At 34.8% G+C, this 26,243-nt stretch overlaps 1 protein-coding gene and 1 pseudogene across 3 annotated transcripts in view; both read left to right on the top strand.

The window, feature by feature from the left end:
• The window catches only part of FAF1 (Fas associated factor 1), a 470,490-nt gene that overhangs the window by 164,087 nt on the left and 280,160 nt on the right, over positions 1-26,243 (top strand). The gene's annotated exons all lie outside the window — the stretch shown is intronic.
• Positions 3,438-4,982, top strand: LOC121481364 (annotated as a pseudogene).

Genomic DNA, 26,243 nt, shown 5'->3' with positions numbered 1-26,243 from the left:
TTTTACAAGTTAAATGTATTTTCTCAACAATTCTTCAGCTATTAGAAGACAGTACTGTTTTTTCTCTCATTTCTTCAGGCTAAACCTCTTTAGTTCATTCAACCATTGCATAGAGTTGTATTGAAATTAAAATACATACTGTATGGGAATGCAGTGTATAAATTATGGTGACTATAGTTAATAATGTTGTATTTATATTTGCAAGAGAGTAGCTTTTAAAAGTTTTCATCACAAGAAAAATATAACTGAGGTAAGTGATATTAGCTAAACTTTATGTTGTGCTACTTATTTTGTGATATACATGTAGATCAAATCATTATGTTGTACACTTTGAACTAATAATTATATCTGAATAAAACTGAAAAATGCATACTATAGATGCTAGTTGTTCTTAGTCATATTTGCTGAGACATCACTTTCAGATAACTTTTCTATTTTAGAACTGTGATTCATTTTAGAAGGTCATTGCTGCACATACAGTGTGACACTTATATGAGTGCCCACCTTAGGTTGAGAGACCATGGTGATCTATCCTCTTCCTTGATTGAAGCATGTCACTTTTTAAAAAGATTTTATTTATTTACTTGAGAGAGATAGAGAGAGAAAGAGAGAGAGAGAACATAAGCAGAGGAGAGGAGGAACAGGGGGAGAGGCAGATTCCCTGCTGAGTGTGAAGCCCAACACGCAGCTTGATCCCAGAACCTTGAGATCATGACCTGAGCCATAGTCAGATGTTTAACTGACTGAGTTACCCAGGCACCCCAGAGGCATGTCATTTCCTTTAGTGTAACCTTATATTAGTTTTTGGAACTACTTTTTCATGATGTTTCAGAGTCTCACAGTGAGATGGAGATTGGTATTACTCTATCTAACAAAAAAATAAATATAATCATGTCACTCCTGTGATTGAAAAAAATTTCATGTACCTTATCGACAGGTTAAAAAATAAAAACCAGATGATTATTTCAACAGATATAGAAAATATTTAACAAAATTCAGTGTCCAAAATTCCAAAATTGGAAACAAAAGTAGATTCCTCAACCTGATAAAAAAACATTTATAAAAATTCTACACCTAGAATACTAATGGTAAAAAGATTGAATCCTTTCACCCTAAGATTGAGAACAAGCAAGAATGTTCACTCCTACCACTTCTGTTAACATTGTTATTCAAAGCAACATTGTCATTCAAAAATGACAGCATAATCAATGTAGAAAGCCCCCAAGAGGGGTCCCTGGGTGGCGCAGCAGGTTTGGCGCCTGCCTTTGGTCCAGGGCGCGATCCTGGAGACCCGGGATCGAATCCCACATCAGGCTCCCGGTGCATGGAGCCTGCTTCTCCCTCCGCCTGTGTCTCTGCCTCTCTCTCTCTCTCCCCGTGACTATCATAAATAAAAAAATAAAATAAAACATTAAAAAAAAAAAAAAAAGAAAGCCCCCAAGAATCTACAAAAAAGCTACTAGGAATAATTGAATTTAGCAGACTTATAAGATACAAAATCAATATACAAAAATCAGTGATATTTCTTTACACTGCAATGAACAGTTGGAAACTAAAATTTAAAAAATACTTTTTTACAATGTCATTTAAAAGACTTAGGGATAAATTTAGCAATAAATATGCAAACAAGACAAATTTAAAAACTTTAAGCGGAGTATTATCATATTAATGAATTGTAAGTCTCAATATTGTTAAAATGTCTCTTTTTCTCACATTACTCTGTAAAATCAGTATAATACTAATAAAAATTCCAATTTTTAAAAAATAAAATATATTGATGGGTTGATTCTAATACTTAAAATAAAATGAAAATGGTATAGAATAGTTAAAACAATTTGAGAAAGAAGAAACTTGGATGTCTCCATACCACATTAAGACTGATTTTAAGACAGTAGCCATGGCAATATCTTTATTTTTTTTTTGCAAAGAAAGATAGACAGGTAGGTCATTGAGACAGTGTAGGGAGTCGAGAAATAGACCCTACATTTACCTGGTCAGCTTTTTACAACTTGCCCAGTTAATTCAACTCTGTGGGGATAGTCTTTTCAACAAATGGACTTCCAAATGCATAATTGGACATCCAAATGAAAAAATACAAAAAACAAAAGTACAAAACAAACAAAAGTAGCAGCAATAGTGGTAGCAGCTTAACCCTTACACCACATACCAAAATAAACACCAAATAATTCACAAACCTAAGTGTAAGAGATGAAACTGTGGAATTTGTGAAAGAAAATATTTGTGACCTTGGGTTAGGCAAAGATGGTTTGTTTCTTCCCCAAATAAGACACAAAAAGTACAAACTATAAAAGAAAAATTGAAATACTGAACTTCATCAAAATTTATATATACTGCTCTTTGAAAGACTTTCATATTTTTTTAAAAAAAGATTTTATTATTTGAGAGAAAAGAGAGCATGCAAGCAGGGGGAGGGACTAAGGGAGAGGTAGAGAATCTCAAGCAGACTGTGCTGATTTCGGAACCTGATGCACACACAGCGCAATCTCACCATCCTGAGATCATGGCCTGAGCTGAAACCGAGAGTTGGACTCTTAACTGACTGAACCACCCAGGCACCCTGGAAGACATTCATTCTTAAGACAATGTAAAGATAAGCAGAAGGCTTGGAGAAAGTATTTGCAAAACACACCCTTTATAAGGGTCTTGTATCCAGAATATCTAAAGAATTCTCAAAACTCAGTCTTAAGAAAGAATACTCAATAAAAAATGGGCAAGAGATTCTAACAGAAACTTTATCTAAGAAAATATAGGTAGAAAGCATCATGTGCTTCACATCATGTGAAAAGGTGTTTAATACCATTAGTTTTTAGGGAAATGCAAACTAAAATCATAATGAGATACAACTAAACACTTGTTAGAATGGCTAAATGTAAAAGACTAAATACCAAGGCCTGGCAAGGATGGAAGGAACTTTCATATATTGCCATTAGGAAAGCAAAATAGTAGGAACACTTTTGAAGACATTTTGATAGAATCTCATCCACAGTGTCAGTATTTACCTGGGGCCACTCCCTAATACCATGCCCACGTTTCTGTGCCTCCAGCCCCAGAGAAAACCCCAGTGGACTCATGTACCCCTCCCGTGGGTGGTCAAGGGTAGAAGCCTAGATGATTCCCTTTTATTCTTAAAAGGAAGAAGTGTACTACTGATTGTTGTACTGTGATTAGGGCCCTGCTGGGTCTCTACCTAAATTAAAAGAAAGTATAGCACCGATAAAAAGAGAGACTTCCAAGTCTGTTAGCCTCGATTTGAATACTTTAAAATTTTAAGTGTATTTCTTTGAACGTCTAACATTCCTGGACCCTAGCTTCTTTTTGGCAGAATGGAAAAAGCATCTTCCTTTTTCTGGGTTGTCATGTATATGATCTGAAATAATACGATTAAAAAAGCTTTGTAAATCATAAAAAAAAATTAAATTGAACAGTTTGCAGAGACCCTGAATGGCTGGGTTACAACAGATGATGGATGCTTTGCAAGAACTTGTAGAACTCATCTATCAACAGACCACATCTATCCCAAATTTCTCTTACATGGGAGCTCGCCTCTGTAATTACCTGTCCCATCATCTGACAATTAGCCCACAGAGTGGCAACTTTCACCAGTTGCTGCTTCAAAGATGTCGAACTGAATATGAAGTTAAAGATCAAGCTGCAAAAGGGGCCGAAGTGACTTGGAAACGATTCCACGCGTTTGTCCTCTTCCTGGGAGAACTTTACCTTAACCTGGAGATCAAGGGAACAAATGGACAGGTTACAAGAGCAGATATTCTTCAGGTTGGTCTTCGGGAGTTGCTGAATGCCCTCTTTTCTAATCCTATGGATGACAACAATTTGTGCGGTAAAATTACTGAAGTTGACAGGGTCAGTTTTGGAAGATGCCTGGAAGGAGAAAGGAAAGAATGATATGGAAGAAATTATTCAGAGAATTGAAACTGTTGTCTTAGATGCAAATTGCAGCAGAGATGTGAAACAGATGCTCTTGAAGCTTGTAGAACTCCGGTCAAGTAACTGGGGTAGAGTCCATGCAACTTCAACATACAGAGAAGCAACACCGGAAAATGATCCTAACTATTTTACGAATGAACCAACATTTTATACCTCTGATGGTGTTCCTTTCACCACGGCTGATCCAGATTACCAAGAGAAATACCAAGAATTACTTGAAAGAGAAGACTTTTTTTTCCAGATTATGAAGAAAATGGGACAGATTTATCAGGGGCTGGTGGTCCATACTTGGATGATATTGATGATGAGATGGACCCAGAGATAGAAGAAGCTTATGAAAAGTTTTGTTTGGAATCAGAGCGTAAGCGAAAACAGTATAGCTAAATTTCAACGTATCAGTTTTATAAAGCAGTTTAGGTTATGGTGATTTAGCAGAACACAGGAAAACAGGAAAATGTCACACTTATACCAAATTAAGGATGTTGAGTTATGTTACTAATGTATGCAATTTTAATTTTGTTTAACACTATCTGCCAAAATAAACTTTATTCCCTATAACTTAAAAAAAAATTTATGTACTTGGGGTGCACAGCGGGTGTGGCTGGGCATGTGGGGTGTTAGGGCCCTGCAAACCCGAGGCTTCGTCTCCAAATCGTCAGAGGACCCGGGCTCCGCAGGCTCGATCTGGGAGGCAGGTGGGGCCTTCGGAAAGAAAGAGCAAGCTGAAGAGGAACGATACTTCCGAGCACGCACTAGAGAACAACTGGCAGCCTTGAAGAAACACCATGAAGATGTGATCAGTCATCATATAAAGGAGATTGAGCGTCTGCAGAAAGAAATTGAGCAGCACAAGAAGAAAATAAAAAATCTAAAATCTGATGATGATTAAATGCACACAGTTCCCATAGAATGGCTACATATCATCACCCACTTCTATGGAAACATAGTTCTGGTTTTATTATCTGTCTGTGTGCTGCCAACAGATTATAATAAATTGTCGTCAGTGAAAAAAAAAAGTAACATGTACTTACCATGTTTTCCATTATCAACATAGACTGTTTATGCTTTTATTCACTATTTCTTGTCTTCTCTTTTAATATCCTCTGCTAATAGATTTTATCTTCTGTTTCCCATTCAGTTCTTTACTAGATTTTCTTAAAATCTGTAACAAGTTCCCTATGCCACTCAATATACACGATTAAAATCTGGCACTTAAGAGAAAGCCTTTCAGTAGATATTAGTTGCTTAGTTCACCCTTTGTTTATTGAGTCCTGAGATAGAAATTGTTTCTCTCTGTTTATAAATACTTCATTTCCAGTTACAGTAAAAAATTTATGAAACACAAAAATATGAAAAGTAAAAATTGTCAATAATTCTGTTTAACTGCAGTTAACATTTTGTTGCATTTATTTCCAGTTTCATTCTATGTCTATTGTATAAATTTATATTTTATAAAATTGATGCTTCATAATCAACTTTTTTTTTACTTGTAGTATTGTATCATGATCATTTTCCATACTTTAAAATACTCCTGAAGTACAATTTTTAAAGCCTGAACAATGATATATTGGTTGGGTCACTTTTTTTCTGCTATTTGAGTTCCCTCCCATTCCTGATCTTTCACTATAATATGTTTCAGTGAATTTTGTTGAACCTCTGTGATTATTTTTCTTAATATAGATGTCTAGAGCTGCAAGTCTACCTGAGAGGGCACAACCATTTCCATGTTTTAGGCATATTCCACCAAATTATTCATTAGAGAAGTCTTATGGTTTATACTCTTGACAGCAGTTTGTGATATTGAAACAAAACTCAAAGGCCTAAACATAAAGAGCTCAAACTCTAAAACTCTTGTAACAAAAAGCTTCATGACTTTGGGTTTGGCAATGATTTCTTATGTGTGATACCAAAAACATGGAAACAAAAGGAGTAAGTGAACTGGACTTCATGAAAATTAAAAACTTGTGTGAACCAAGGATTATATCTACAGAATGAAAGGGCAACCTACAAAATGGTAGAAAATACTTCCAAATCATATATCTGATAAGGGATTAGTATCTGGAATATATAAAGAACTACAGTTCACCAACAATAAAATTCACAAACAATCCAATTAAAATTGTTCCCACCACAAAAAAAGAAGTAATTGTGACCTGATAGAGTTGTTACAATGATAATCAAATTGCAGTATACAGATGTGTCAAATCATACATGTACACCTTAAACTTACACAATGTTATAGGTCAATTATATCTCAATAAAAAATAATTTAAAAAAATAGGCAAAGACTCCACCCCAAAATTGCTAGAATTGATACAGGAATTCAACAAAGTGGCAAGATACAAAATCAGTGTACAGAAGTCAGTTATATTTCTGTACACTAACAATGAGGCAGAAGAAAGAGAAATCAAGGAATTGATCTGATTTACAATTGTGCCAAAACCCATAAGATACCTAGGAATAAACCTAACCAGAGAGGTAAAAGGATCTATGCTCTGAAAACTTTAGAACACTTATAAAATAAATCAAGGAAGACAGAAATGGAAAAACAGTTCATACTCATGGATTGGAAAAACAAATATTTTTTGTTAAAATGTCTATGTTACTCAAAGCAAACTACACATTCAGTGCAATCCTTATCAAAACACCATAGACATTTTTTATAGAGCTGGAACAAATAATCCTTAAATTTGTATGGAGTCAGAAAAAGAAAAAGACCTCAATTAGCCAAAGGAATGTTGAAAAAGAAAACCAGAACTGGAGGCATCACAATTTCAGACTTGAAGGTGTATTACAAAGCTGTGATCATCAAGATAGTACGGGACTGGCACAAAAATAGACACACGGTTTAGTGGAACAGATAGAGAACCCAGAAATGGACCCTTATTAACTCTGTGGTCAACTAATCTTCAACAGAGGAAAAAATGTCAAATGGAAAAAAGTCTCATCAACAAATGGTGTTGGGGAAACTGGACAGCAATATGCAAAAGAATGAAACTGGGCCACTTTATTACTTCATATGCAAGAATAAACTCAAAATGGATGAAAGACCGAAATGTGAGAAAACCATCAAAATCCTAGAGAAGAATGCTGGTAGCAAATCTCTTTGACATTGGCTGCAGCAGCTTTTCTTTTTTCTAGACACACCTCCAAAGGCAAGAGAAACAAAATAAAAAATGAACTATTGGGGCCTCATCAAGATAAAAAGCTTTTGCGTGGCAAAGGAAACAGTCAACAAAACTAAAAGGTAACCTATGGAATGGGAGAAGATGTGTGAAAATGTCTTACAGGTAAAAGGCTAGTATTCAAAATCTATAAAGAATTTTTCAGACTCAACACCCAAGAAAAACAGATCCAGTCAAGAAATGGGCAGAAGACGTAAAAAGGCATTTCTCGAAAGAAGACATTGAAATGGCCAGCTGGCCAATGCTCAGCATCACTTGGCATCAGGGAAATACAAATCAAAACCACAGTGAGATACCGCCTCACGCCTGTCCGAATAGCCAAAATGAACAACTTAGGAAACAACAGATGTTAGTGAGGATGTGGAGAATGGGAACCTTCTTACACTGTTGATGGGAATTCAAACTGGTGCAGCCCTCTGGAAAACAGTATGAAGGTTTCTCAAAAAGTTTTAAATAGAGCTACTCTATGACCTAGTGATTACATTATTAGGTGTTTGTCTAAAGGTTACAAATACAGAGATTCAGAGGGGCACATGCAACCCAGTGTTTATAGCAGTAGTTTCCACAATAGCCAAAATATGGAAAGAGCCCAGATGTCCATTGATAGATGAATGGATAAAGAAGTGTGTGTGTGTGTGTGTGTGTGTGTGTGTATACACACAATGTATATACAATTGTATATATATAATGTGTATATATAATGGAATATTACTCAGCCATCAAAAAGAATGAAATCTCACCATTTGCAACGATATGGATGGAACTAGAGGATATTATGCTAAATGAAATAAGTCAGAGAAAGACAAATACCATTAGGCATTCACTCATATGTGAAACTTAAGACAAAGCAGATGAACATAAGGAAAGGGAAGGCAAAATACAGAGAGGGAGACAAACCCTAAGACTCTTAACTCTAGGAAACAAACAGAGGGTTGCTGGAGGGAAGGTAGATGGGGGGATGGGACAATTGGGTAATGGGCATTAAGGAGAACACTTGAAGTAATGAGCATCGGGTGTTGTTTGCAACTGATGAACCACTGGATTCTACCCCTGAAACTAATAATGCAGTATATGTTAATTAAATTGAATTTAAATAAAAAATTTAATAAATTAAGTTAGGAATAAATAAAAATGAAAACAGAAAGAAATAGGCAAAGGACTTGTAGAGATTTCTCCCAAGAAGATGTACAGATGACCAGCAAGCACATGAAAATAGGTTGAACATCGTGAATCATTAGGGAAATGCAAATCAAAATCAAAATGAGATACCACTTCACACCTATCAGGATTACTATTATCAAAACAGTAGGGAAAAACAAGAGTTGGTAAGGACATGGAGAATTTGGAACCCTTATTCATTGCTGGTAGGATTATAAAATGATGAAGCCACTGAGGAAATGGTATGGCGACTCCTTGAAAAATTAAACATGGATTTACAATATAATATATTAATCCCACTTCTGAGTATATACCCAAAAGAAATAAAACCAGGGACATTTACAGAAGAACACAAGAAGTAGAAGCATCCTAGGATGCTTGGGTGGTTTAGTCAGTTAGACATCTGACTCTTGACTTTGCTCAGGTCATGATCGTGAGATCAAGCCCTTTGTTGGGCTCTGTGCTCAGTGGGGAATCTGAGATTCTCTCCCTCTGCCCCTTCCCCTCACGCAATGTGCTTGCTCTCTCTCACACTCCCTCTCAAATATTAAAAAATAATAATAAAAAGAAAAAGCATCCCAAGGGACCATTGGTTCATAAATGGATAGACAAAATGTGATATTCAGCCTTAAAAATGAATGAAATTTTGCAGTATTCTACAACATGGATGACAGTTGAAGGCATGCTAAATGAAATAAGCCAAACACGAAAGGACAAATATGTATTATTCCACTTACAGGAAGTACTGATAATAGTCAAATTCTAACAAGTAGAACAGTGGTTACCGGCGGTGGGGTGGGGTGGGGTTGGAATGGGGAGTTATTGTTTAATGGGCACAGAGTTACAGTTTGGGGTGATGGGTATGTTCTGGACATGGATAGTGGTGAAAAGAAAAAAAAGAGCTTTGCTAGTTTGGAAATAAATGATATCTTGATTTCAATTCACTGTTCTTTCACTACTAATGAGTTAATAATTCACCAGGTTTATTGGCTCTTTTATATGTGAGTTTAAATGTTTCTATGGACTTAAAAATTTTTATTTATAAGACTATAAATGAGATTATCATTTCATTATCTGTTTTATAGATCTTTTCCCAATTTACATTTTTATTTTATTGTGCTTTTGGAGAGAAGGAAGTTTTTTATTTTGATGTTATTGAACTTCTTTGTAGCTTTTCCTTTTATGTTTGTAATTAGGGATCTCTTTCCATTATGATTTATTCAGCTTTTGGATTCTTCAGAGTGCTAAACTTAATGCCTTACACTTAATAGAAACAACATGGATATGAGGTTTTAGATCTGGAAGCCCTTAGAGGCCATTTAGTTTAGCTGCTTTTTATTTTACAGATAGGAAAACTTAAAACTCAGGAGGCTGCTCTGCTGTGGTCCCATAGTAGTTAGTAGACCCCACAGTAGACGGTGAATGTCTTTTGATGTTCAGTCCAGTCTGTTTTACACTAAACCTAAAACAATTTTCTTGTATGAATGGCAAACACAGATTGTCTTTATTCAGGCAAAGGCTCTATAGTACAAGAAGCAGAGAGGTAAATAGCAAATAGTCACATGAAAATTACTTGATAATCCTTATTGACCAGTATGCTTCATAGATGACTAGAAATTTTGCTCCCTAAAAACTTATTTTATTTTTTAAAAAGATTTTATTTATTTATTCATGAGAGACACACAGAGAGAGGCAGAGACATAGGCAGAAGGAGAAGCAGGCTCCCTGCAGGGAGCCTGACATGGGACTTGATCCCAGGACCCTGGGGTCACACCCTGAGCCAAAGGCAGATGCTCAACCACTGAGCTCCCCAGGTGTCCCAGAAACTTACTTTAAATACATCTCTTTCTTATTAATTATAACCTTTAGGTTTCTTTCAACATTCAGGGAACATTGATGTTTGCAGGAAAATAAGGATTTATGCCTTTTAATCTCACAGACACAACATTAGCTTTTAGAGTAGTCTGATAGAGTGTTTATATGCATTATTAGGTGTAATTTCAAGTTCTTGTAGGACGCAGTGACCCAGTATAAGTAATCTCATAAAGATGAGCGGCATTTTCTAGAATCCTTTTGTCTCAGAACCCCTAAATATCCACATGTCTATTATTATTTTGATAATTATATTTGTTACATTAATGATATTTTTGTTCAGATTTATATGTTTGAGCAAGTCATGCAGGAACTGCATCTTTGAATCTGTGAGGACAGAATGTGGTATAGAGGGAGAAGCAATGGAGCATTGCCTTGTAGTCTTTGCCATTAAAGTCCTCCTTGTTCTTGGGGAAGTCATATTACAAAGCAGTTTTATTTTTATTTTTTTTAAGATTTTATTTATTTATGAGAGAGAGAGAGAGAGAGAGAGAGAGAAGCAGAGACACAGGCAGGGCGAGAAGCAAGCTCCATGCAGGGAGCCTGACGTGGGACTTGATCCTGGGTCTCCAGGATCATGACCTGGGCCAAAGGTGGCACTAAACCACTGAGCCACCCGGTCTGCCCATCAGAGCAGTTTTAAACAGCCTCTGAGATGGGTTCTTTCTAGTCTTAAAAGTCTAATGTGCTTCTTCTTCTGATACAGAATCTTAATCTGATTTTCCTCAAAATAATAGCTTTCATAGTTCAAGTGAATATTTGTAGGCATTATAGCTTAAAATGTTTGAAACAATGAAGTGATTGGAATTACTAAAAGATTTCTGACTTACAAAAATACCAATGAAATAAAGGGGGAAGATATTAAGTTTTGAGGATTGTGCTTGGGAAAAATGTGATTTATTATCAGACATTTTGTTTCTTTTGGGTGATGGGTTTGATTTCCTTATTGTGTCTACTGAAACAGGCTAATCATTTTTCCTTTGGGGGCAGTTTTAACTTTTTGGCACCACCTTGTGTTGTCATTTTTCAACTTTAAAAAATGGCAACAGGTGGCATTACAAGTGTCATTAATATGAAATGTATTCATAGCTTTTTAAAAAGTTAATGTGGAATTTGAGGCCCAGAGAAGGCCTATAATTTACTTTAATAATAGTTACTTAGTGATCAAACTGGGATAATGCTTTTTATTTTAGTGATCATAGCATTGCAAAAATATGCTGTATTCTACTTGGATATTATTAATACAGTCCCAGTATCCAATTTTCACTACACATTTTCCTCTGTAAAGAGGAAATAATCGGAATGTATTAACAACCATGTTTTAATTTGCTTTGTATTGATAGAATCCACTTTTTCTTCCTCCCATATTTAGTTGCCTTTACAAATTATAAGGTTTAAAACTACATATTCCTTCCAAATGAACTTGAAAGAAAGTAAATTCTGTAGGCGGTATATTTGTTAAAACTTTGGAATCTGAAGGAAGATAAAAACAACTATATAAAATATCTGTTTGTTAGGTATTTAAATGGCAAATAAAGTGTTTATAAATCTATTTATAGTTTATTGTAGTGCAGCAGACTAAATGACCTCTTGCCAATTATTTCTCTGTTGACCAGGCCAAAATCTGTTTAGACTGATTGCTGACTAATGTTTGAGGTAGTCTTTTTTTTCTTTCCTTTTTTTTTAGCTTTCTTTTCACAGAAACTGGAAAACTAGAGAAATGTTGCTGTTAAAATAAAAGCAAAATGCAGTGCCTAGGTGGCTCAGTCAGTTGAGTGTTTGACTCTTGATTTTGGTTCAGGTCATGATCTTATTCTTAGGGTCCTGGGATTGAGCTCTGCATTAGGCTCTGTGCTCAGCAGGGAGCCTGCTTGAGAATCTCTCCCCCTTCTACTGACCTTCCCCCCACTCTCATGTTGTGTGTATGTGTCACTCTCTCAAATAAATCTTTTTAAAAAAGAAAGTGGGATGCCTTGGGTGGCTCAGCGGTTGAGCGGCTGCCTTCGGCTCAGGGTGTGATCCCAGAGTCCTGGGATCGAGTCCCCACATCTGGCTCCCTGCAAGGAGCCTGCTTCTCTCTCTGTCTATGTCTCTCCCTCTCTTTCATGAATAAATAAATCAAATCTTTAAAAAAAGTAAAGATAATTGTACTTGTAGCAGTATTTGTAAAATCCTTATTGATGTATAGAACAAATTGTTAGATGAAATAATTTATGGTTCATGTTAATATAAAACCACATGAATACAAATCATCATAATTTCCAATGTAAAGGTAAGCACTAATTTGTAAAACAGAATTAATATGCCTAATAGTAGCTGAATGTGCTTTCATGAGTTACACCTCTGATTGGTTAGTTTTTATGAAACTTTTTTCAAACCTATGAAAACACTGGGATTTTTGTTGCCAGTAACTTTGAGAAATAAAAATTATAAGAATTTTCTATTTCTGCCCCTAGAGGAATAACTGGTGTGGTGCCTACTGAAAGTACCCATAACACTGCACTGGACAAAATATATGAAACAACTATCTTTAGGTATTGGACAACAGGCAATGTAATAGGGCTATGATTCCTGCATAATGGGAAATAAATAGGTCAGCTCAATAGTTTCCTCTGATTTCTGCCTAAAGGAAATTTCTAGACCATTGTTTACAGAAAGGGAACTCAAGCAGTACCTAATAGTCTTGTTGAGATGGGAAAAAAAAAAAGCTTAGAGATCCATGATGCTGAGATGACTGGAGTCTTCTGGGCAGAATATTAGAGAGAAGGGAGCTGCAGGAGTAAAACTCCAGAAGTCTGGATTGTGCTCCCCTGAAATCTTCAGCTGAATAGTAATCTGCACTAAGTTGAACAATTTCTTGAGCTCACGGGTAAGGTTAGGAGACTATTAATTTTCTTCCAGCCAGAGGAGACACTGTTAAACATATAGGACAGTTAGTAGAGGCTCCAGAGGAATATTTTCTGTGTTAGTAATTAAAACTGAGAAATTTTAAAAATATTCAATAATTAGTAAATAACAAAAGAGAATTCATTACATGTTGATATAAATATAATTCTTCATGAAAAATAATTAATTTTCCAAAAAAGGGAGCATTGTTTTACATTTTTTGAAAATTTTCAGTGTCTACTTATTATAGAAGACAGTTTGATTCTTAGATCTGCTACTTTATTCATTCTGTTGCAATATTTCTATTGGAGTATGTGAAGAAAATGGTGTCACCAATGTATAATTAGAGAAAAGAGAAGTATCATAATAGCCTTTTCAGATAATATTCTTACTGCTTTACTTGATATTCTTATTTGCTCCTACAACCAAAACCTGGGGAGTGATAATTTCTTAAAGGTTAGTGGCAATGTAAAATCTGAAACCACATCAGCAGAATTTTGGTATTGTTGTATTAAAATTCACTGGAATATTCAGTTTAGTGTATGATTTTGTAAAATCTATGAAATAGTCATTTGGAAAATATTGGTTCACTTAGAGCAACCACGTATTAGTCGATGGCATTATATCAGTAAATCACATTTGTTAATATCACTGATCTCACAGAAAAGTATTTTAAGTATGGGGAAGTCGTAGAGCTCATAATGATACATACAAATTTTTTTTTTAAATTTATTTATTTATGATAGTCACAGAGAGAGGGGCAGAGGCACAGGCAGAGGGAGAAGCAGGCTCCATGCACCGGGAGCCCGACGTGGGACTCAATTCCGGGTCTCCAGGATCGTGCCCTGGGCCAAAGGCAGGCGCTAAACCGCTGCGCCACCCAGGGATCCCGATACATACAAATTTTTTAAAAATTTGCAATTTAGTTTGAAGGCTCAAATTTTGTCATTGACAAAAAATTGTCATTTGTTTTCCTTGAATTGATGGGCTTACTTTTTTCCTTTTTAAGAAAATGTCAAGTCTGAATAACATGGCTTGATGTCATTTGCTTAAGTAAAAATGGTGTTCTGTGAAAAAAGTTTGCTTCACACTGTAAACATATCCTTTTCCTCAGAAAAACCACTTACTTAATATGTAGCAGAAATGCCTTATGAGTACTTCCAATTTCATCATACATAATATTAAAAGCACCAAGATTTAATAAAAATATTTTTTGTTATTTCATGGCTTTTTTTAAATGCAAGTATTTTGTGGTTAAGGATACAATACAGTGACTACAATGTCTACTAGTTCAGCTTAGCATCACTACTTTTAATTTTTTATTATTTATTTCTTTTGAGAGAGAGCAAGAGCAGGGAGCAAAGGCAGAGGAAGAGAGTTGTTAAGCAGACAGTGGGTGGAACATGGAGCCCAACATAGGGCTCAATCTCATGACCCTAAGATCACAACCTGAACCAAAACCAAGAGTTGGATGTTTAACTGATTGTGTCCCTGGGTATCCCTACTTTTTTTGTTTTTTTTTTAAGATTTTATTTATTTAGAGATCATGCAAGTGAAGGAAGGAGCAGAGGGAGAGGGAGAAAGAAAATCTCAAGCAGACTCTGCACTGCATGAGGAGCCTGACATGGGGCTTGAACTCATGACCCTGAAATCATGACCTGAGGCAAAATCCAGTGTCAGACACTTAACCAAGTCACCCAGGTGCTCCTTAGCATCACTCCTTTGATTTGTGGTAAAGTACCAGCAGTTTTACTTAGCATTACTTCTGTACAATCAGTCTCAAGAAATCCCTGGAGTCTGTGAACTATACTTTTGAGAATTGCTGCTTTATATCCACCCTAAAAAGTGTTGTAAAGGAGTCTAAAAAGGATCAATCTGATATGTGTAAAAATTGAAGGCCTGTCAGAATAAACTTCTACACTCTTCAAAGGCAAACCACTAAATATAGGCACTCATTGATGTAATTTTCATGATGAATGATATTTAGTCAAAAACTAGTAGACATGAGAAGTAGCCAAATGTAACCCATAACCTGAAGAAAAACTTGAAAATAAAAGTACATTAATGGTAAAAATAATAGAATTAGGAGATGAAGATTTAAAAGCAATTTTATAACTATTCTTAAGAGTTTAAAGGAAATCTAGAATGCAATGAGGAAAGAAATGAAAAATACTGAAAATTGTCCAAATGGAGATCCCAGAGTTAAAATATAACATCTGCAAAAAAGAAAATTTACCCAAAAGGAGTTGAGAGGTTAGATACTGGTGAAGAAAAGATCAATGAACTTGAAGACATAGCAATAAAAAAATTGCAAAGTGAAGTACACACAACAAAAAAATATTTTCTATTTGTGTTTTTGTTGTGTGTAGGAATAGGGGTGGGTGTGGAATGTTGTGTGAGTGACTCTTGGGGTACATAGAGAGTAGTCTAATGTATGTGTGGTTAAAGTTCCTAAACTAGAGGGACTAGTTAGAAAGGGGGAAATTTAAAAGAAATAACAGAAAAATACCCAAATTTCATGAAAAATATATACTCACAAATATAAGCAGCTTGTGACTCCATCACGAGTAACTCAGAGGAAACCATATCAAGGCATATCATAATAAAATTGCTAAAAATGAGTAGTACAAAAAATTTTAAAGTAGAGGTGAGAAAACAGACACATTGCACATAGGAAACCACTTAAAAAAAATGACTGTAGACTTCTTATCAGCAGTGCAAGCCCAGAGATAATCAGTGATAGTTTTAAGTGCTAAAGAAATAAAATATTAATGCTATATCCAACAAAAGTATCTTTCAGAAACGAAGACTTAAATAATTTTTCCCTCAAAAGTTACAAGAAATGTTAGAGGAAGTTCCTTAGATTGAAAAAAAAAATAACAGGTGGAAAATTAGATGAACACAAATAAATGAAGAACACCAGACATTGTAAACTTTGTACATATGAAACTTTTTTTTATTTTTAATTTTTAAAAAAGATTGACATTTGAAAAGTGAAAGTAATTGCAGTATATTGGGTTTATGATTTAGATAGAAGTTAAATGTATGAAAACAATACCACAAAGAACAGGAAAGGAGAATATGAGTATACTTTTGTAAGACAAGTCCTATATTATTTGAAAGCAGACTGTGTGAAGTTAAAAATGCATATTGGGGCACTTGGGTGACTCGGTTAAGCGTCTGACTCTTGATCTCAGAGTCATGAGTTCAAACCCTGTGTTGGGCTCCCCACTGGGCATGGAGTGTGCTTAAAAATTAAATAAAAATTCAAATTGTAAACCCAAGAGCAATCACTGAAAACATTGAAATGCAGATTATAGTTATTAAGTCAAGGGCTAAAATGAAATGGAATACCTAAAAATAATAAATTCAAATGAAGGTAGAAAGCGACCATGAAAAATAAGATAGGATGAATAGAAAACAATAGGACCATAGCTATAATTAATATAAATATCTCATGTTTTTTTGTTTATTTTTTTGTTTTTTTTTGTTTTTTTTTTAGATTTTATTCACTTATTTTAGAGGGAGTATGCACATGTGCATGCACATCTGGGGAGAGGCAGAATCTTCGGGAAAGGAAGAGGGAAAGACTCCCAAGCAGACTCTGTACCAAGATAGGAGCCCAACACAGCTCAGTCTCTCGACCCAGAGGTCATGACCTGAGCAGAAGCCAAGAGTTGAATGCTCAACCAACCCGGCACCCCTATCTCACATTCTTATTAGGAGGTAGAGATTGTGAGACTGGATAAAAAAGGAAAACCAAATATATATGCACAAGAAACTCAGTTTAAATATAAAGTATAATATTAAAATATATATAGGAAAATACTAACCAGGGTATGAAATGTTAGTAACATGTTATTGTATTACAATATTAAATGAGGTAGACTAGACAATGAATATCATTAAGTCCAAATGGAGACATTTTGTGATGAAGATGGCAACTCATCACAGTCATCAGAAAGACATAGTATCATAAATGTGTATAGGTCTAGTAACAGTTTGAAAGTGTATGAAACAAAAACTAATAGAACTGAAATGAGAAATGGAAAAATCCACAGTGGTAAATGGAGATTATAGCACTCCTTTCTCATAGTAAATGTTCAGAACAATAGCAAATATGAACAACATATCAACAACCAATTTGACCTATTTGAAGTATGTAGACTACTCATAATCACAGCAAAATACATATTCTTTTCATGGGCGATGTGTGCATTCATTAAGGCAAAAAATATACTCAGCCGGTTAAAAAATCATGTGTGGTATGTTCTCTGACAATAGTGGAATTAACAGAAATCAAGAGTCTGGAAAATCCTGATATATTTGGAAATTAAACAACATATTTCTAAATAAACCATAGGTCAAAGAAGGAATCACAAAAGAAATAAAAATATTTTGAACTAAATTAAAATGGAAACATGGCATACCAACATTTGATGCTGACAGAGTGGTATTGAGAGGGACATTTATGGTTCAAATTCTTAATTATAAAAGAAGAAAGTTTTAAAAGCAATGATCAACTAAGAAATGGGAAAAGTATCCCCTCCCCTCCTTCCACTTATATTTACAGGATTTACTGTTACTCCTAAAATAGCTAAATAAACCACCAAAAATGCTTAGAAAGAATACTATTAGGAATAGTATCTGCGCGGGATCCCTGGGTGGCGCAGCGGTTTGGCGCCTGCCTTTGGCCCAGGGCGCGATCCTGGAGACCCGGGATCGAATCCCACATCAGGCTCCCGGTGCATGGAGCCTGCTTCTCCCTCTGCCTGTGTCTCTGCCTCTCTCTCTCTCTGTCTCTGTGACTATCGTAAATTAATTAAAAAAAAAAATTAAAAAAAAAAAAAAGGAATAGTATCTGCGCTTACAAACTAGATAGGAAAACCTCATAATTCATGAAGCTTGGATAGAGTATGCAAGGCTTTTTTGCCTTGGTAATGGGGAATAATTAGCTTTAGATTCATTGCTACTTGGATGATACTCACTGACATCTTAATAGCAAGACCCAAGCACAATGAACTTTCCAAGTAACTTACCTGCATCTTAGAACAAAACCAAAGTATATTTATAGGAATAAAAAAAACATTTAGTACTCATCAGTGTAAAATTTGTAGTGTCTGGCATCTGTTAAAAATTGCCAGGCATTCAAAGATGCAGAAAAACTTAGCCCATAATGAAGAGAGAAATCAAAAAACAATTCAAAATTGACATAAATTTTGGAATTAGCAAGTAAAGGGATGCCTGGGTGGCTCAGCGGTTGAGCATCTGCCTTTGGCTCAGGGCATGGTCCCAGGTCTAGGGATCGAGTCCCACATCAGGCTCCCCACAAGGAGCCTGCTTCTCCTTCTATGTCTCTGCTTCTCTCTGTGTCTCTCATGAATAAATAAAATCTTCGAAAACAAACAAACAAACAAACAAGGAATTAGCAAGTAAGGACATTAAAATAGTTTTTATAACTCTCATACTTACATTTAAAAGAGGAAAAGGGTAAAAAATGTGAGCAGGCCTGTGGTTGCCTTGGTGGCAGAGTTCAATAAACTGGGGTTTAATGCAAGATGGTATATGAGAATGATGATGTGAAAGAGGCCATAAGAAGGCTTCTTGAGAACCTTTATAACAGGATGTTTCGCATTAAGAGAGCACTGGCCCTGACTTTGAGGCAGCAGATATTGCCTACAGAGCAGAGGACAAAATATGAAGAGGATAAATTATTCCTTGAACCATATCTGAAGGAAGTTATTTGGTAAGGAGAAGAATGGGAAAAGAAATAATCATGAATTTGAAATCTGTGGTTGCAGCTGTCCTACAAATATTTTTAAGAAGTTGGGTAAACATGAAACATGCAATTTAGAGCAATTTGAGCTGCAAATGTGTTACTTTAAACAAATGTATATTGTAATTATAAAAATAAAAAAGAGGAAAGGTTTAAAATTATAAGTCATTGAAAAAAATGTTAAATGTTAAAATGACCCAAATTGAGTGTCCAGAGATGAAGACCATGATGTGTGAGATGAAAAATTTACCAGATGGGATTAACAGTTTAGACAGTGAAAAAGAAAAGATTAGTAAATTTGAAGACCTCACAATAGAAACCACTTTAGAAAAGAGTTTGGCAGTTTCCCACAAAGTTATTATACAGTGTCCAGTCATCTTCTAGGTATTTACTCAAGAGAAATTAAAGCATATCTATCAAAATGTGTTCATGGCAATTTATTTGTAAAAACACCAAACGGTAAAAAACCCCAAATGCCCATAAACCATTGGATGGATAAACACATTGTTGCATATTTATACAATGTAATACTACTTAGTAATAAAAGAACTGGACTGTTGTTACATATAACAATGTGGGAGAATCTCAGATTAGTTTGAAAGAAGCCACATTGAACAGATGTATTCTGCAATTCCATTTATATAAAATCATAGATAATTCTAACTAAGTCATAGTTAAAGAAATCAAAGCAGTTCTCTGAAGATGAAGTAAGGATAGTGTAGAGGAATTACCAGGGAGCATTAAAAAAAAAAAAAAAAAACCTGAAGGGGGTGATGGATAAATTTACAACCTTGATTAGGATGAATTTCACTTTTTGGATATATTTGTCAAAACTTATGAGATTGTAGATTTTAAATGTGTGCAGCTTATTTCATGTCAATGATAAGGCTGTTAATTTTTTAAAAGCACAAATATAATTCCAAAGTAGCTATAGAAGGAAGCAAATTATACATGTGTATAGATGCAAACAGAAATCAATAAAGCAGAAAATGGATATATAGTAGAGAAAATGAACAAAATAAAACAGCTTTTTTTTGAGAAAATGAATAAAGTTGATAATTCATTTGCTACTATTAATAAGAACAAAAGAAAGAAAGCATGAGTTATTCATATTGGAAATCAAAGGAACCTATAGACATTAAATGGGCTATAAGGCAACATCAAGAACAAATTTATGTCAGTAAATTTAAAAGATATATCAAACTTTAAGAAGCTATGAAAATTATGTTAAAGGTACAAATTATAGCTGACAGAAGAAAAAATTAAAAATCTGTATAGGTATGCATCAAATATATAAATTGAATTGACAATCAAAAACTTGCCCAAAAACCTTTCCAGAAACCAAACCCAATATTATTAAATGGCTTCATTGGTAAAGCCTGTCTAATATTTAAGGAAGAAAGACCAGCAATCATTCATAGAGACAAGATAAAGTATTTCCTAATTCATTTCATGAAACCAGCATTACTCTAATACTAAAACCAGACAAAAACATTACAGGAAAAGAACTACAGACCAGTATTTCTAACAATTACAGAGGCAGAAATCATTTACAAAATATTTGCAGGTTGGGGTGCCTGGGTCACTCAGTCAAATTAAGATCTGACTCTTGATTTCTGCTCAGGTCACGATCTCAGGTTCATGAGATCAAGCCCTGAGTTGGGCTCTCTGCTCTGTGGAATCTATGTGTCTCTGTCCCTCTGCCCCCTACTCTCGCTCATGTACTCTCTTGCTCACTCTCAAATCTTAAAAAAAAAAAAAAAATTGCAAGTTGAATTTAGTAAAATAAATAAATACATGTGTATATAGTATACCTCATGGTCAAGCAAGTTTATCCAGGAATGCAAAACATGTTTAACAGCCTATAATTTGTTCTTGTAATTCACCGTATTAGAACAATAAATGAGAAAATTCATCTGATATTTCAGTAGGTGTAGCAAAAAAGCACTTAATACCCATTCTTGTGTAAAAAAAAGTCCTAAATTTATAACTAGTAAGAATAGAGGGAAACTTTGTCAACCTCATAAAGCACTTTGCTGAGGAACATACAACTAATATAATACTTTATAATTAAAGACTAAATTCTTCCCTCTTGAGATCAAGAACAATGCAAGGTCCACTTGTAACACATCTATTCAATGCTTTGTAGAAGATATGCAAATAGCCTTTAAGCACACAAAAAGATTCTCAGTGTCATTACTTATTATTAATCACCAGGGAATACACAGTGAGAAACTACACCCACTGGAATGGTGAAAATTAAAAAGACAGAAAATTCTTTTTGTTAATAGTGATATGTAACCTCTGGAATTTTGGTGGAATGCATGATGGTATAATCACTTGGAAAAACAATTTGGCAGTTTGTAAAGCAAAGTTAATCATACAGTCTAGCAGTTCCATTCTTAGATATTTATTCAAGAGAAATCAACACATATTTATGAAAGAGTTTACACAATTTTCATAGTAGATTTATTTGCTGTGGGGAAAAAATAGAAACACTGCAGATGTTCATCAGCTGGTAAATGTATAAACAAATTGTGCAATATCCATATGTATTTTATTTGTTCTTGTGTAACAAATGACTCAAAATTTAGTGGTTTAAGAAAACATTTGTTATCTCACAGTTTATGTAGATAAGGAATCCAGGCATGGCTTAGCCATTCTCTTACCAGCTGCAATCAATATGGCATCTCAAGGCTCAACTACGGAAGTATACACTTTTGAGATCACTGATGTGGTTGCTGACAAGATTCATTTCCATGTGAGGTCTTCAGCCAAGAGATTCAGCTCTTCACTCACTCTTGGGTGGAGGCTGCCCTCTGTTCCTTACTATTTGCATCTCCATATACCAGTTTACAAGGCAGTTGGTTTCATCAGAGAACAAGTAAAGGGCAAGAGAGAGTGTGCTAGCAAGATGGAACCATAGTCTTGTAACCTATCTCCAAAGTCACACCCCATCACCATTGTTATATTCTCATTAGAAGTAACTTGATATAACTCACACTCATGGGGGCGGGAATTACAAAGGACATGAATACTACGAGGGTGGGGAGCATTGGAAGGCATTTCAGAAGCTGCCTACTTTACAATATAATGAAATACTACTAAACAATGAGAAAGTACTGGTTATTGGTATAGATAGGTATGTCAAAATGGTATTGGTATAGATTAGAATGTCAAAAACATTATGCAGAGCAAATGAACCCAGACATAAAAGACAACAGACAGAACTAATCTTTAGAGTGAGAAGAAAGATCAGTGGTTAGATGGGAGAAGGTTTTTGTTTTGAAGGGGTATGAGTACCTTTCATGATATAAGAAATGTTTTTTTATCTTAATTGTGGTAGTGTTACAGTGGTGTATATATTTGTCAAAACTTAGAGTGAATTTTATTATATGTAAATTATAATCTAAGTTGGGTTTTTTAAAAAAATATCCTATTGGAGTCAATGGACTCTTAAAATCTTTTTGCAGTTTTATTGAGATATAATTGATATGCAACACTGTATACTTTTAAAGAGCACAGTGTAATGACTTGACTTGCATATATTGTAAAGTGATGACCACAATAAGTTTAGTTACCATGCATCATCTAATACAAATACAAAAAAAAAAAAAAAGAGTTTTCTTTTTGTGATGGGAACTCTTAGGAAAAGTAATATAACTTTTAACAACTCTAAAATATACCATATAGTATTGTTAATGGTTATCATGTTATATATTTTATCCCCAGTACTTATTTATTTTATTTATTTATTCATGAGAGACACAGAGAGATAGAGAGGCAGAGACATAGGCAGAGGGAGAGGCAGACTCCACTTGGAGCCTGATGTGGGACTCCATCCTGGGACCCCAGGATCACACCCTCAGCTGAAGGCAGATGCCCTACTGCTGAGCCACTCAGGCGTCCCCCCAGTACTTATTTATATTATAACTGGAAGTTTTGAGCACCTTTATCCAATTCCCAACTCCCCACTTGTGTTTACTAAAAAGTCTGAGCTCTTTTTCTGTGTGCTTTTTTTTTTAGATCTACATAAAAGTGAGATAAAATATGTTTATATAAATTATATAATTTATATTATTGTATTATATTTATTTATACAAGTATAAATACTTTTCTGACTTTTTTCACTTAGCATAATACCCTCAAGGTTTGTTCACGTTGTCAAAAAAATGGCAAGATTTCCTTCTTTTTTTATGTCCGAATAAAATTGAAATGTTACATACAACTTTTTCATTCATTCATCCATCAATGGACATTTAAGTTACTTCCATATTTCGGCTGTTGTAAATAATGCTGCTATGAACATGAGAGCACAGATATCTCTTTGACATAGTGTTTTTGTTTCCTTGGATATATTGCTGGATCATATGGTAGTTCTGTTTTTATTTTTTTGATAACCCTCCATTCTGTTTTCCCTAGTGGTTGTACTAACTTACAATTCTACCAGCAGTACACAAGGGTTCCCTTTTCTTCACATCTTTGCCAGCATTTGTTATCTCTCAACATATTAGTAGTAGCCATTCTAATAGGCACAAGGTGATATCTCATTGTGGTTTTGACTTGTATTTCCCTAATAGTGATGCCAAGCACCTTTTCATTTATCTCTTGGCCATTTGTATATCTTCTTTGGAAAAATATCTATTCAAGTCCTTTGCCCCCCCCCCCTTTTTTAAAAGATTTACTTATTTATTTTAGAGAATGAGAGAGAATAAGGGAAGGGACAGAGAAAGAGGGAAAGAATCCTTAAGCAGATTCCTGCTGAGTTCAGAGCCCAACATGGGGCTCAGTCCCAGGACCCTGAGATCATAACCTCAGGTGAAATCAAGAGCCAGATGCTTAAAACAACTGAACCACCCAGGCACCCCTGCCCATTTTTAATTGGATTGTGTGTGTGTGTGTGTGTGTGTGTGTGTTTTGCTATTGTGTTGTGAGTTCTTTATATATTTTGGATATTAACTCCTTATCAGATAAATGGTTTGCACATTCAGTGGACTGTTCTTGATGACATCTGCATATCTTCACATTTTCCCAAGTAACATACTAGCATGCTTGTGTTATCTTGGGCTAAGATTTTTGGTGTCATGCAGACCCAGATACAAATACTGGCTCTAAAACTTGCTGCATTCTAGTACTTCACTGACCTAGATTATTTTGGATATTCCTGAAACAATAACTACTGTTTTTAGAATCTATACTGGTTACATTCTGTGCTAGGCATTTATGTGTGTATTACCTTAGTTAACACAAATCAAAATAACCAACATTTTTGAGTCCCTTGTGTATTAGACACATATTAATACAGAATATTTCCCATGCCTTATGTGATTCAATGCAGCAACTCATTGAAGTGTTGGCACTAATACTATCCCCACTTTACAGAAGAAGAAATTGAAACCAACAGAGAATAAATTTTTAAAATATGAGGAACTCAGGTTGCTATCAAGATTCTGGTTTTGTTTTCTATTCCTCTCTACCTGTAGAATTAGACTGTTTTATATGTTATTCAAGCTTGCTGCAAAGAGTAACTGCAACTTCAACTTAAAATCTCTTTTTGTTATTTCTTTAAGAAACTTCTTTTAGGTTATGAATGCTAAGAGTGTCTCCAAGAATCTAAGTAGAAGGTGTCAAGTCAAGATCAGATTCTAAGAGGAAAACACTGGGCAGACTTTCAAGAGCATAAGCTTAGTTCTAGACAAGTACAGTTCTAGAAATACCAACCTTAGCCATAAACGAAAAGGCAATATTTGTATGTATTTGATATAAAAATAGGGCTTATTATTCTACCATTTCCACAAACAGAACATTACTTTGTCAGCAGTGACATTTTTGAAGGTCAAGGTTGATAAAAATTTGTGCTTATAAAATATATTAATCACTTTCAGAAGTGCTCAGATAAGAATTTTCTTTGGGGAAGTAAGACTGTGTCACTAAGGCAGTGAAGTGTTTGTGGTGGTACCTACTTTGGCAACTGTGTTTCCATAGTACTTGGGTAGCATAAGTTTTTCCCCCCTTCTTTTCCTTTGTCAATGTGGGGTTATTTTTCCTCTTTTAATATATAATATAATCAGTTTTATCAGTATTCAACCACTTATTGTAAAATGGGGTTGAATTATATGTTAATCTAAAAGTATAGACAAGGCGCGCCTCAGTGGCTCTGTTGGTTAAGTGTCCAACTCTTAATTTCGACTCAGGTCATGATCTCAGGGTTGTGAGATTGGGCCCCATGTCGCACTTGGCATGAGTCTGCTTGAGATTCTCTCCCTCTCCTTCTCCCCCTCTTTCTGCACATACTCTCTCTAAAAATAAACAAAATCTTAAAAAAGAATATAGACTAGCAACAACCTAATAAAAGTAGATATGTGCAATACTTATACATTCTGATTCATCTGATCTATTTAATATACTGTAGTTCCAGAAATTAATTAATTAATTTACTTATATATTTTTAAAAAGATTTTATTTGACAGAGAGGACAAGTAGGGGAAGCAGGAGAGGGAGGAGCAGACTCCCCACTGAACAGGGAGCCTGATGCAGGGCTCTATCCCAAGACCCTGGGATCATGACCTGAGCTAAAGGCAGACACTTAACCAATGAGCTGTTCAGGCGCCCAGCTGATTGATTTGTAAGTAGACTTGATTTGTGAAAAATAATTTGTGGAGTACTGGGAAGATTTTGATTCCTCACTGTTTTTCATTAGCATCATGTTCATTTTTGCCTTTTACCTTTAAGTCTTTTGTCTTCACTGAATAGAATAACATTTGGTTTGGCTGGGTTTAAGTCTTATCTCTTTTCTTAAAGCTTTATTTATCCAACACAATTTTTTTTTCTTTTCTGAAATTCGGTTGCTTGTCTTTTTAACAAAATTTAGATTGTCTTCTAGATTATATACATTGGCTTTATTTTTTCAGCTGCTTTCACGGATATTATTTCCTTTTATCCTTAGACCCTGGAAATAGTTAAGAAAGGCAATATTATTATCCACTTTATGATACAAAAACTAAGAATAGATATTTAATTTCTTTAAAATAAGACTTCAACCCAAATTTTCATTCCACAATCTGCTTTGCTTATACTATACCACTTCAAGTTTTATACTTTACCTGCTATTCCTACCATATGCTGAGCAGAGTCGTATCGTCAGTTGATTGATTTAAAATATTTGTTTATATTCAAACCCCCATTCCCTGGTATCTGTTTCTTTTAAAAAGCTATACAATTAACTAGTTAATTAATTGTAGAGTCTTTTTCATAATTAATCTAAAACTGGAGTCCTTCAAAGGGGCAACATTTAGTTCAAGATTTGAAGTTTGGACTATGGAAATTTTTCTTATTTATTCATCACAGATGTCATTGACTGTGTACCATATGCCTAATATTAGTGGTAGCCATGGATATGG

Source organism: Vulpes lagopus, chromosome 23, assembly GCF_018345385.1.
Source record: "Vulpes lagopus strain Blue_001 chromosome 23, ASM1834538v1, whole genome shotgun sequence".
In the NCBI taxonomy this organism is placed as follows: domain Eukaryota; kingdom Metazoa; phylum Chordata; class Mammalia; order Carnivora; family Canidae; genus Vulpes; species Vulpes lagopus.
The sequence above is the reverse complement of the archived record's forward strand: the minus strand, read 5'-3'. Positions and strand labels throughout refer to the sequence as shown.